We start from the raw sequence: 14,713 nt of genomic DNA on the forward strand, positions 1-14,713 counted from the left end.
TTGGGTCTATGAATTGTAGTATGTCTATCTTGTACTATATGGTTAAAATCTGCTTATACATGAGAAAATAAAAAATTAAAATTTTTATCTGAGCCATTCTGATATAAAAATTGTACTTTTTTTAAATGTGCATGGGCCTTTTGCTTGTGTGCCTGCGCAGCCTGTGTGTGCAGTGCCTGAAGCGGCCAGAAGATGGCATCAGATCCTCTGGAGCTGGAATTACAGCCAGTTATAAGCTGCCATGTAAGTGCTGGGATTCAAACCCGCGCCCTCTTGAAGTACTCTTAACCAGGAAATCATCTCTCTAGCTTTCTATCTTTCGTTTCTTAAATGTATTTTTCAAAGTCCGGATGCTTTAGCATTAGAGTTATGTTCATTCATTTTAGGTCATTTTCCAAAAAAGCCTTCTTTGTCACTAGCAGCAACAACAACGACAACTATTTTACCTGCATTCTTTGTTTAGAACGATTACTGGCACGTTGTGCGCCACGTCAATTGCAGCGCCTGAAGGGCCCCAGAAGAGGGCACCGGATCCCTGAAACTGGAATCACAGTGTTTGTGAGTCGCCATGCGGAGGCTGGGACCTGAACCCGTGTCCTCCTCAAGATAGGAGAGTGCTCCTAACCACTGAGCCTTCCATCCAGCCTGCCTTGCTATTGCTGTTTTGGTTTTGGTTTCATTTGCTTCTGTTTATAAGGCTCATGGTTTTGCTCTTACATTTAGCTCAGGTCATGTGAACATTTGTAGACGTTGTGGGTTATTTAAGCACCACAGTTAGCATATGAATGTCCAAATACACTAAGATCACTTAAAGAACATTTTCTGCCTTGTGTATTCAAGTACTCTGGCATGTTTCTCAAAATAAATCCATCCTTTGTAAGCAGGTCTGTTTCTGGGCTTTATTCTGTTTTTGATCAATATTTCTATCCAGTCAGTAATAACTACAGTGTCTTCATTATTTTAGCTTTCCAGTAAGTCACATAAGCCTTTTCAAGTGGCTTTGGCCACCCCACATCTTTTTACATTTCCTACACATTTTGGAAAAAGCTTGTCAATATCTATAAGAAGCCTGCTGGGATATTGATTAGGATTGTGTGAGTCCATAGATAAATTCAGAAAGACCTGGTAGCTTAATGATACTGAGTTCTCCAATTCTCAAACACAGTATCTGTCTTCATTTGAGCATGGAGATTTCTCTCTTCATCTACAGGTCTTATTCTTGTATTGCCCCCATCTAAGCATTTGGTGGAGTTTTTTTGATGCCATTACAAAGAACAGTTTTCAATATGGAAATTTTCTAGTAGAAAAATAAATCGGAATCCTCTATATTGATCTTATAGGATGTGACCCTGTGAAAGGCTCTCCTTAGTTCTGGTAAGTGGTGTGTGGATTTATTAGAATATTTTTACCTGAAAATAGTCTTACATCTTCTGCTCCAACATAGGTTTATTTGTTTATTGAGATCCTTTGTTCTTTCCTTTCCCATTTCTCTTTCTGAATTTGTTAGCTACACTTGTAAGAAGTAGCTCTATGAAATCCACCTCACACAGGAACTGCCAGGGAATACACCTCAGGCAGGAAATAATATAGAGTACACTTCAAGGGGACCGTTTTCTCCAGAACATGCTGTTGTCCTTGCATCTCCAAAGATAACAAATGTTTTCTAGCTGTGTTTTTTTTATGAATGTCAGTACAAACACATGAGCTCCTAACGTGTGACAGAGTTAAGTCTACTGCAGTCAGTACTCTTTTTACGTTAATTGTTCTGCTTGGCCAGTGGGAGCTGAGCACTATGTTCTCTGGATAGAACTCATGTCATGCCTTATAGCTTGCATTCTTTCTATACCTCTTCTGTCCCCACACTTGAATCCGAGGAATCTAAACTTGATGATGGGAGAAGACTGGCAGAGCACAGTCAAAAGAGCGATGCACAGTGAACAAGGCCTTGGTGAACTTGGAGAGAGGCTCCAGGAAGTAGACAGGGTCTTCTCCCGTAAGTGCATTTGTTTCCTGGCTTGCTCTTGGGTGTGATTTCAGGCCTCCTGTGTGAAACATGTACATTTAGTTTATAAGGCATGCTTATTCTTGTTGGATGTCAAACAGAAGCCGACCTGGTGAAGGAACACGCTGAGTGCCGTCCTCAGCGTACCGTGAGGCCGTCTGCCTTGCCTTTGTATTTTCCCAGATATAATCTACAGAATGCATAAAACTGGTCTGTCCTGAGGCAATCCTGGAAAAGGCTGTCTGTTAACATTCACTATGTGCTTATTGGCGTTTATTTGCATGTCTTTCTAAATGCAAACGACTTTTCTTGAATCACTGCTTTCTTTGTTTTATTTGTCATAAAACTACGCGGAAACTGAAGTATAGTTGTCTGCAGCCTTCAATTGTAGTCTGCCCATTCTTCAAGGTCAAGTCCCAAGTCTCGCAGACAGAGGTGTTGGTGAAAGTCAACAGAGGACACTTAGAAAGCATAATCTAGACTTGAGGCTGCCCATGGCCGCTGAGCATGCTGTGCTCTTGAACACTATAAACCAGAAACCCAGAAGCACAGGAGGTAGATCCAAGAGGCAAGATGGCATGGGTGTGACACTCGGAAAAACCTCCTGCTTTCTGACCAGTGGAAATCTTCTACTGGAGATTTAAAACTCTAAGCCTGTTGTTTTCTGTCCCAGAACTGCCAGCTGCAATTAGAGGTAATCTAGCCTGTCCTCCACCCCGTGGCTTTGTGCCCTTTTTATTCTTCACACTGTGCTTGGGCGGCAGCCGCTGTGTCTGCCACTCTTGTCTCCAGCAAGTGTCTCTTCCCCGCAGACTGGAAAGGAGTCAGCCTTTAAAGCAGTGGTTTCAACTTGGAGGTCACAGGTCCCCTTTGGGGTGGCATAATAAGATATCCTACACATCCGATATTTGCATTATGATCCATAAAGCAGCACAATTACAGTTATGGAGGAGCAGCGAAATAATTTTATGGTTGGGGTCATCACCACATGAGGAACTGTACTAAAAGGCTGCAGCATTAGGAAGGCTGAGAACCGCTGCTTTAAAGAAAAAAGATCCTCACCAAATCTAACCAGGCTAGACAGCCCCCAAATTTACACCTTTGGACTTCCAAGGTCAAAAACTGAGCAAGGGATTGCTTGAAATTCCAGCTTGGAGCACAAAGCCATGCTAGAGGGAACACAGAGACGTGCAGTGCTCACTGAGCGGCCACAGGAGCAGGCTCTCAGCTCCTAGGAGCCTCGAGGGGCCGCTCTGAAAACAACACAGAAATGGCTAAGCAAGAAGCTGGAGGGACCAGGGGGCGGTTCCTGTTACACAGTGACGTGAACCATCTCTTGGTTCATTCTTCTCCCATCAGTCTAAGCAGTAATTTCTTCCTGTCACAGAGAGGTTATGAGTCTAGAATCGTGTGTCTAGCACATGAGGCCATGTCTACTCCATATAAGGACTCTAATTTCTTTGAGCAAGCTCAAAATATACAAGATTGTATTTCTGAAATCAGTTAAACTAGTACTAAATTAAGTTCAGTTTTATAGCTAAAAACCAGTTATATGAAAAGTTGTTGGAACACCCAATTTAACACCCTAGTGTGCAAAATTAGCCATATTGAGACTTGTAGGAAAAGGCATAGAAAAGATAGAACTTATGAATAAGACTCTTAGCAGATACATTTATAGCAGGTAAGTCGACAGAACAGATTTATCTAGAACAATAGTTCTCAACCTGCGGGTTGTGACACTTTCCCCAAGGATCGCATATCAGATATTTACACTATGATTCATAACAGTAACAAGATTATAGTTATGAAGTTGCAATGAAAATAGCTTTATATTTGGGGTCATCACAACATGAGGAACTGTGTTAAAGGGTTGCAGCATTAGCAAGGTTGAGAAACGCTGCTCTGCAAGATAGGCGTTGCTGAAGAGATGGCTCAGTCCACAAAGCGCTTGATGTAGAAGCCTGAGAAACCAAGTTCCGATCCCCAGTACCATGTAAAAAGCCGGGCTCACACCTGGGAGGGTGAGCCAGGAAGGTGCTTGGGGCTCGCTTAACAGCTGACATAACCTGAGAAGTGAGACCCAGGTCCCCCTAAGAGACTGTCTCAAAGAAAGGGAGCAAACTCCTGAGGAATGACACCAGAGGGTCACCTCTGGCCTCCACACGTGTGCATGTGTGCCACCACACACACCTGTGCCTGCACACACGTGACCATTCACATACACCTCTGGCCTCCACACATGCGTGCACAGTAAATACACATGTACCTGAACACACATGACCAGTCTCCAACCTCCAATGCTCCCAGCAAGATACTTAAATAAAAAAGAAAAATAGAGGGGGTGGAATGCATCATTATTATCATTAGTACTTTACAAAGGGTTACCACAACAAAGTCGCTGAGGTACGGTATGGAAAGTGGAATGGGAACAAACTGAAACAATGAAGGTAGATTTAGCCTGATGGGCTTCATTTGTAAATTAAAGTCCATATGCCAAAAATTATTCCAAAGGCCTACTAGCAAAAGAAATCACTGTTTGGGACATACAAATAAGAATATGAAACTTTTTATAGATCTATACTTTACATTAAATACTCTCAAAATGGTGCCTCTGCTCGCTGTAGACATATTCAGAGAGTTAAGATCATAAAAACAGAATCTTGTAGTTTATATCAAGAAAATGACCACTGCACAGTTTCTGAGTGAAAGGGGGGAATTTGGGTAGGCTGTGGGTGGTGAGACAAAAGGATCATAATTTCCTAAGGTCTGCCTGGGCTACACAGTGAGTTCAAAGCCAGCCTAGATAACTTAGTGAGATCCCTTTCTCAAAATAAATGTGTGTAAAATGAGGACTGGGAAGACTTCTTCCTGGGTGATAGAGTGACAACAGAGCATCTGTGCGGTCTTAGGGTCAATCCTCACCCTGGGGGAGGGAGGAGGCGTCAGCTCTAAAATGTTAAGTAATGTTTGGGTATACTCCATAGTTGAAAGGATGGCAGGAGATATAAGAAAGGGAGCTATCAACATTAATAGACTCAAAGAAGATAATTACGGGTTTTAGCTCATGTTGCTCGGAATTGGAAAAGATAGTAGAATTGTAGCTATGTGGGAAGAAGACTTTTGTTAACATTTCTTCAATGCTTAATATGAAAATATTTTGAAAGACTCAGAGTCCATCTGTTGCCACAAAACATTTCAATGCTGCATCAGTAAAGCAAAGAAAATATTAATTTTGTTTAGAAAATGATTAACTCCCTGAGACACAATTTTAAGAGGATTAGAGATCAAGTCATCTCAAGGGACAAGAACGCAGTTTTAATTTAGTGAGTTCTACTGGCTGCCTCTATTTCTGATCTAAGTGGATATCAAGAATACAAAAGGTTTTGAGCAAGATTTACACGTAGAAATTCTAAATTGTAGCCACACAAACAGTGTGTGTGTGAGTGACTGTGTGTGAATGTGGGTGTGGTGTGGGTGAGAGTGTAAGTCTTCCTCTCCTTCTGTCTAACTTTTTCCTTTCTGATTTGTGCTTTCTGCTGATGGTGTCATTGCATTTGTTTCTTGCAGTTACTTTGAGCCCCACCTAAAATACCTGATACACACTATTTGAAGCTAACAGCAATTTTGGTTGTATCACAGATGACACTTGTAATCCCTTTCCCCTTGTATTTATATTCTTGCTGGACTAACTTGCAGATTTTCATAATTTGCTTCCATGACCATTTCATTGTAGCTGTAGGTTCTTTTAATAGTTTCAGTATTGACCTTGGTACTAGAGATTAAATCCATTTCCCCTCGAATGCTAAGGTGTCTAAGAATGTAGGATTTGAGAATCTTACCAGTGAGTTCTAGAGTTTTTCATGCCTCCATATTAATACCAACACCCTCTTCCTTCAGCTCAGAGACAACTTCTGTTGTGTTTTTGGTAAGGTTAGTCTAGCAGTGATGAACTCTCTCTGCTCCTGATTGTCTGAGAAAGTACTTACGTTTTCCTTCATTTTTCAGGAATAGAATTATTGAACAAAATATTCTGAACTAAGCTTTCTTCTCTCGGGGCTTTGGACATATCATCCCACTCGCTTCGGCCTCCAGGGTTTCTGCCGTAAAAAGAAATTCTCATAGAGTAAATGTTAATTTTTCATTTTCCTTATTATAAATATGTAATATGAAAAACATTTAATCATTGTTTTATACCAAGGCACCTGTTGATTCCACTGAAGCCCTTTCAGGTCACTAAATGTGACTACAAAAACGTAAATCTGTAAAAAAAAAAAAAAAAAAAAAAATCAGGTCTTGAACATTCATACTCCAAGACTGTGAAAAATAAATGTTCTATTGTTAGAGCAACTTGAATTCTTTCTTCAGTAAAGAAAGAAATGACCTACTTCATTCTATTGGTATACCCACATATGATTTAAGTAAGGAAGTACACTTGTATTTTAGGTAGTTTAATCAGAACACACTCCTTTTTAATGTGTTGAATTAAAGTCCATTTAGATTATACTAGTCATATAGCTGATTGCTGTACATCAGTTGAAACTGGTCAAAGATCAATAATAAAAATCAAAGACTTGTGTTTTCTGAACCATCAAGTTCAGAGTAAGGAAAGCCATGGCCTCCAGCAGCCTTTCACTCTTTCCAGAGCTTAAACACACAGTTTGCCAACACGTTCTGTGAGAAGCTCCTCCATCCGGCAACAGTAGTTTTGCCACAGGCATTTTCTGCTACCACATTGTGTTATTTAAATGTTATCTGCTTTTTTGGCAGCCATTCAAGAGAGTTCTTTGCTTGTAAATCCTCTTTATCTCATGCTATGGTTGAAGTGAAATCTTGGCACAATTTCAGTTCATTTGTCTTCTTGTACCAGGGAAGAAAAAAAAATTAAAGGCTCTAGAGACTAACCCTGTGTGCAGGTCCTGAAACAGTGGGAGGCCTTGTTGGCTATTCAAAAGGGTCATGCTACTAAGTAAGCATCCGTGGAGTAAAATAAGATCCCATCACAGGAGAGGCAGCCACCCAGGCAAAAGGACTATTTGAAAGCCTGAATGGTAGAATTTCAAAGTAAATAATGCTTATTGTGTACTTGACTCCAGGCCTTTACAATCAGCTTAACTTAGTAGACCAAGTCCACAAGGACCAATCACTTGGTGCTTAGCCTGAATGCTACATTCTTTCGGCTTTGAACTTGGCTTCTGTAATTTGCACTGGGGGCTTATCAGCTTGTTTACTGGGGTACTGAAGTTTAAACGGAAATAGGGTCATCCCACTCAGAGGGAAAAAACTGACAGCATGTCTGAGCCAACTCATCCCTTGGAAACGACATCTCATTCTGTGGGAAATGACAGAGAATGATTTCTCTGCCCACCTTCTCTCTGCATGGAATGTGGAACCCACGTTGCTGGATAAACAACAGGAAGAGCCTCTTGATGGGAAGCAATTCCTCTAGTTCATCTCTGCATATTCAGCCTATCTTTAAACACAAGCTGAATACTGTGCCAGTTTAAGGAAGGAGCCTTTCTATCTAGGTGGTCCAGATCAGAACCACCAGAGTGACCGGGGATGAGCCTGATGATGGGCTGCATCAGGACAGACAGAGGGCTGACAGGAGGTGGAGGGCTCTCTACGCCCTCCGCTTAGCATGACATTTAGGCATGACTGTGCACTTGTCGAGACCATGGCCACGAAAACTGCTTGATGGCTCAAACTTCACCGTGGAGCTCTGTTGTGCTGTACCATAATGTCCATTGAAAACCTGAAATTTAAATTCAATAAAACATTTATATTTTAATTTTGTAGACATTCCTATACCTCTGGAGAAATAAAGGGGCTTTAAAAAAAATTTTTTTTTATTTTTTCGTATTTGAAGATTTTATACGTACATAGGAAAATCGCCAGGGTAAGTATTTCTAGCTGGCAAATAAAGAGCCACTGAAGTAAAAGTTTAAGTGGCTGAGTGAAGACAGACTCTGCTTGCCCTTGGAGTATTAGCATTGCTGGTAGGAACGAATGTGGAGAATAAGGCTGTGGAGCATATCAAAGCAAAGGCTTTGTGTCACGAAGTTGTATAAAGAACTCAGGGACAAACAAGTGGCTCAGTGTGGAATGGCTCAGGTTCTAGAGGATCAAAACATAGTGCTGAGAACACACAAGTTATTTTTTTTCTGAGTACGAATTTCTTGCCCCTATTAGTTTCTCCAGTTTATTGGATGTAATTCAAGAAATATGGGTTACTGGCCTCCTCGTCTGTCTCAGAATACTGATATTACTGGAGCTGTAAAAAAAGGAAGTAACTTAAGACCACAGGGAGAAAAGCAATAAAACACCATATCATATCCCCAATCCTTTCTCTTTATCCACAAACATCTTTGTCCATAAAATCAGATAACCTGCTGTTTTCTTTGCTAGGAGCCTGAATCTTTCATTTGAAGGTTTTTACTTTGTGTTACTGTTGTCTATATTTTGAACAGGAATGTCTTTGTTTCTCCTTTTATTGTTTTAATGAAGGCTGCAATCATAGTTCTTTTGTGAGGGCAAGGATTAGATTTACTTATTTAATAAGTTGAGTATGTCATTTAAAAAGAAACAGAATTGTTTTGGTAGATGAAGAAGAACAGATATTAAAGTCATTACTTACTTCTATTTTAAAATCACAATCTCCTACTTCCGATCTCTATCCTGGTGGCCAGTTCTTTGATCACCTCCCCCTCCCCCTGGGGGTGTGCAGCCTTGCCAGGCCATAGAGAAGGATGATGCAGCCAGTCCTGATGAGACTTGATAAGCTATGGTCAGATGGAAGGGGAGGAGGACCTCTCCTATCAGTGGTCAAGGGAAGGGACATATGAGGAGAAGAGGGAAAGTGGGTGGGACTAGGAGGAGATGAGGGAGGGGACTACAGCTGGGATACAAAGTGAATAAATTGTAACAAATTAATTAATCAATTATAAAATAGAAGTATGTTCAATGAGTCCTTGCACTTGCTTAGGAGAGATGAGCCCCACGGGGTGCTAATTACTGTCTGGGCAACCCAATTCAGGCAAAAATCTACGTCTCGAGACCACTAATTAGGAAGGGAAGGATTGCCAGAGAGGAAAGATTTTTTTTCTGTAGAAGCAAATATTTACCGAAAAGAGAGAGTGTTGGGGTGCTGTCCAGACCGTCCTGTTCCTATTCTCTCCCTGTGAAAGGAAGGAATGCAACTGGAGAGGAGATGGCATATTCACTGCTAAAAATTTGAATACCAATATCTTGGAGACTACAGCTAGGTTGCTAATAATTTAGAACCAGGGTTTAACTCAATCTCAAGGCCACTGAAAAAAACAAAACAAAACAAAACCCTGGAGGGCAGATTGGACATAAAGAGAGCAGCCGCAGAGGCTGTGAAAACCCAAGCTGAACATAAGCTCATCCCACATAGATGAGAGCCTCTTCAAGGGGAGGAGAGCAGCGTGACTGACCTTGGCTTGTTAGAACTGCAGATGGTGTAGTGGTTTGAATGAGAAATGCCTCCCATAGGCTCAGTCATCACTTGTCTCCTGCTGGCGGCACGCACTGTTTGGGTAGACTTGGATGATACACCTTGGCTGATGGAAGAATGTCACTGCGGCCATTTATTCGGGTTTCAGAAATAGGCCAAGAACTCATGGAATTGTCTATCACAGTAAAGATGAGCACTTGGAAGGTGTTGATTGCAGGGGACACACAGAGATGTCTGTGGTGTTGATACTGCTCTCTGTCTAGATCTAGCTGGTTGCTAAGATTATATACACACACACTGTCAGCAGGTTACAAGATGGAAAAATTAACATATAAAACCCAATAGCTTTTCTATAAATCAATAGGAAACATGTGGAGAAAGAAATTAGTTAAATAAATCCATTTACAATAGCTTTAAAAATAATCTTAGGAGCAAACCTAACGAAGGAGGTAAAAGACGACTATAATGAAAACTGTAAAATGCTGAAGAAATAAATTGAAGAAGACACTAGAAGATAAAAAGACTACCCATATATTCGTGGATCAACAGAATTAATATTATGAAAATGATTATCCAAAGCAATTTAAAGATTCATGGCCATCTCCCTCATTTATGGAAGAAGAATGACTGCTTTTGAGGGGAGGGGAACCAGTGGGAGGAGGGAGGAAGGATGCAGAGGTATTTGGGAATGAAAATAAGCCAAGTATAAAGGTGTACATGAAACAGGGTGAACAAAAATGATTATTGAAGTAGAACAAAAGGAAAATTCCTGTTTACACTCTGTGATATATTACATAACATGAAAATCACTACAAACTAAAGAATAATAACAATAATTTAAAAAGCAAACAACATGTCAGAGATAAAGGCCCAGAATGTCTATGGAAAAGGAACAATGTGTGGTTTCAGTCTCATGAAGCTGAAGTCAACTCAGCTTCAGCCTGACACCCAGCTGTGCCAACGTGACACCGCAGAGTTCAGGGGGCCTTGTTCATATCAGACTGTGAGACGCTCCCAGATCCCTTCAGTGCACAATACGCACAGTCATATAGCAGTCTTGCATATAAGAAAAACATAATATATTATCATAATACGGTATTATATTTTGGAATGTCAAAAATCCAAAGTTTGATAACATTCTCTATTAACAAGAGTCTAGAGAAAGCAGGCATTTCTAAAGCTGATGGGGTTTAAAATACATAAAACCTTTAAAAAATAAATAGCTATTAGCAAATATCAAATCTTCTTACTTAGACATATAAAATGACACCTGTTCAAGAATATTTCTTTCAGAAGTATCTGTAATTTCAAGAGAATGAAACCAAAATAAGCATTCATCAAGAATGGGCTAATCAGTAAATAATGTTTTACTCACATATGAGATAGTGTTCTGGTGTTATAAAAATTGACATTTACAACCAATGCCTGGCCCAGCTTGAGAGCCACACCAGGAGAGAGAGCCCACCCCTGACACTGTTAATGATATTCCGCTATACCTGCAGACAGGAAGCTAGCATAAGTGTCATTAGAGAGGCTTTGCCAGCAACTGATGGAAACAGATGCAGAAACCCACAGCCAAACATTACACAGAACTCAAGGAGTTCCATGGAAGAGGGAGAAGAAGGATTGAAGAAGCCAGAGAAGTCAAGGACACCTCAAGTAAACACACAGAACCAACTACCCTGGACACGTAAGGTGCCAGAGAGACTGAACCTTCAAACAGAATACATGGGATGGTCCTAGGCCCTCAGCACATATGTAACAGTTGTGCAGTCTTCATGTGGGACTCCTAACAGCAGAAGCGGGGCTGTATCTGACTCTGTTGCCTGCCTTTGGGTCATTTTCTCATATAACTGGGCTGCCTGGCCTAGCCACAATGGGAGAAGATGTGCCTAGTCCTACTGTGCCTTGGTGTGCCAAGACAGGTGGATAACCATGGGAGACCTTTCTTCTGAGCCTCTTCTGAGGAGAAAGGAAGGACAGGAAGATGGCAGGGAGATGAGGTAAGAGGGAGGGACTGGGAGGAGAGGAGAGAATTCCCTTCTCTCCTCTATTAGGTTGTAAAATTAATTAATTAATTAATCAATCAATCAATTAATTAAAAACAAAACCAACAAGAAATGACACATACATATCAATTTTGGATAATCTATAATTGATAACAAGTGAAAAGAGCAAGGTAAGCACCCAGTGGAGTACCATGTTGCTGTGGAGATCAATTTTTAGAAAATACACAAGTATGTACCCCAGTTGTCTCCCCCGAGAATGAGCACTGGATGGCTAATGAATGAGGGTAGGAAGGACCTTGTGTCTTCAAGGTCACTTGTGTGACAAAGAATTCTGTTAGTTGCACCAGAAATGTCATTTCTCACACTTTTGGGAGAGGGAAGCTAAAGAGATATCAACTGTGGGAGTTATCCTTTCAGTCAATGGAAGACCTCAGACAGTGACTGGCTATCAGGAACAGAAGTGGCCACTCTCTCTTGATTTTGCCACATGGTTTTTCTGCCAGATAAAGTCATACTGAACTGGGACAGGATTTTTGTTTTTACAAAAACAACCTTAATGAAAATAAAAAGCAAAGCTGTTCCTAACTAAATGTTCTAGTCAGCATTCTAAAGAAGCCCAACACCAGAAAACCACCATGAAGATTTTGCTGTTACCTCCTCATCAGAGTCACTTGAGAGAGCCTTGCTTATTCCTCAACATGGAAGGGTCTGAGCAAGGTTTTTAAAAAATTTGGTTTTAAAAAATTTCCAGGTTTTAAAAAATTTGCAAACGCAGACGCCACTGGGTTGTGGATGCGTTCTCCTCTGCCCGATTTTGGCCTGGCTCTGAGAGAATGCAAAAAGGCTCTGATTCTTTAGGTATTCAGAAAGGCTATAGGGATTTAGATACAAAATGGACCCAACAGACTCGTGAGTGAAGGCTTTGTCTCAAGCTGGTGGTGATATTTAAAGGAGGTGGAAAGCAGACAGTGGATCTTAATGAGAGCAAGTTTATCACTGGGGAATCTCCTGGAAAGAAAAACCTTGCCCCTTCACCTAGTGTCTTTCTCTCTCAGTTTTCCAGCCACTATGGGATCAGCCGCCTCCTCTTCTACCACATATTCTGTGGCTATGATGGCTTATTTCACTTCAACTCAAAGTAACAGTTCCTGCCAACCTCATACTGAAACCTCTGAGATCCATAGACACAAGAATATTTTCTTCTTTAAGCTGCTTCTCTCAAGTTTTCATCACCATGAAAATACCTGGCTAGCACAAAGACCAAGAGAAATCTGTCTCCTCAGAGATAGGTTGCAGCTCATATTTCTTGACTTAACAAGAATCCGTCTTCTTCAGAAAACCACGGACACTGAACTTTTGCAATCATGATTTAGGCCATGTGTCTTCCAAAATTATACCTGTTACTCTGCTGTCTGAACACCGGCCTCTTCCTGTACTGGTTTTCATTAAAACCAGTTTTCAATTCAAATGACAACTTTCTGAATTTGTTTCACTTTGATTTTTAAAGTCACAGATAAGCTCCTCCAGGAAGCAGTTGAGTTGATAGAATTAAGAACATAAAATTTTTATCATGAGCCAAGTTATGGGATTGACGTAGGTGTCTGCCCCCCCCCCCCATGAATGACTTTCAAAAAGCAGTAAATATACACAATGGATCTTTATTCTGTCATAAAGAATAAACTTGTGTTTTATAGGAAAGTGGATGCCCTTGGAGCTCATCACACTAAGCAAAATGAGTTAGACGTAGAAAGACAAACCCAAGTGGAAATTTCTGGTTTCCCTGAAGACTGCGTTTTGTTATATGATGTTTTGCTGTAAGCTGGGCACGTGATGTTTTGCTGCCATGCAAGAGACATGACTTTGGCCAGCTGAAAACAGCTGTGGGTGGACTCTGAGGAGATGTCTCACAAACAGTGGGCATCGCTTTTTGGATCGACATCACTGCACTGATCTTTGTGCTTTGACAATGAGCTTCATGGAGAGCTTTTCCGGGGAATCCAACTGAGTCTTTTGGATTTGACTGCTTCGTGCTGGCCTTTGGACTGAATTGCTGGTATCCTGATGACTGAGTCTGATAATCCCTAACGACCCATCGACCCTGCTCAGCAAGAAGTAGGTAAAAGACGACCACAGCCCTTTTCCCTACTAATCACCTACCTAAGATTGTAGGGGGATAGGGGAATGAAAAAGAGGTAAAGGTGCTTAAGAATCCTAAATAAAGTAGGTTTGCTGAAAAATCTAAGCTTACAAAAACATTGAATGTTTTCTCTCATTCATGGAATCTGATTTTTCAAAATAAAGCATGAAAGTAGACAGAGGGCTGTTTGAAACTCAGAAGGAATATCAGGAGTGCATGGGGGAGAGAAGAATGGAAATAGGAATGTTCAAAGTTCCACACTTATGAAAAGGTCAGAATCAAACCCGTTATTTTGTAAATGAATAAATATATGCAATAAAATAACTGAAATTAATTTTATTGTGAAATAAATTACATAAATGAAAAGGGAAAAGAATCAGGACTGGCAGGGGAGTCCAAAGACCAATAAAAGCAGGGAAATGTCTTCCACAAAGACAGAGCTCTGGAGTGATAACATAGATTTCCTCTTTCAGCCATGATTAAATACCTGGAACTGCCTTAGCCAAAAATAAGCAGAAGGCTGGACAATAGTAGAAGTTAGAGAGCTTTTGGCATTGGAAAACAGTAAGAACTCTGATATCAGAGACAAGTAAAATATAATAAGAGCGGTGAAACTGATGGCCATCACTGTTTCTTCCCAGAGTATTTCCATACTGAAATAGGGATATGACCTCAGGGATCCATCTGAGCTAAGGAAACAGGAACCGGACTTTGGAAGTGGCAATGTAATTGGTACCTGAAGGTCAGCACACTGAGGAAGTAGAAACTGCAGAGAGCTAGCATCCCAGAACTCCAGAGATTACATGAGGTCTTGTATTATTTCTGTGGCTATTATTAAATACTAGAGACAGCCGTTTGTAAATAAAGTTTATTTAGCTCATAGTTCAGAGGCTGGGAAGTCCGAGAGCAAGGTGCCAGCAACTGCTCCAGTACCAGGTTTGGTCCTTGGTCTGTACCACAGTGTGGCAGAGCACCTCCTTGAAAAGACAGAGCAAGCATACGGCCACGTAAGTCTTTCTTCCTATTAGAAAGAGGTTAGCCTAACGACTTACTCATCTAATGACCTTAGCCAATCCCCGTTAGCTGCCCAA

This window comes from Psammomys obesus, unplaced genomic scaffold, assembly GCF_907164565.1.
Source record: "Psammomys obesus unplaced genomic scaffold, mPsaObe1.curated_primary_1811, whole genome shotgun sequence".
Lineage (NCBI taxonomy): Eukaryota > Metazoa > Chordata > Mammalia > Rodentia > Muridae > Psammomys > Psammomys obesus.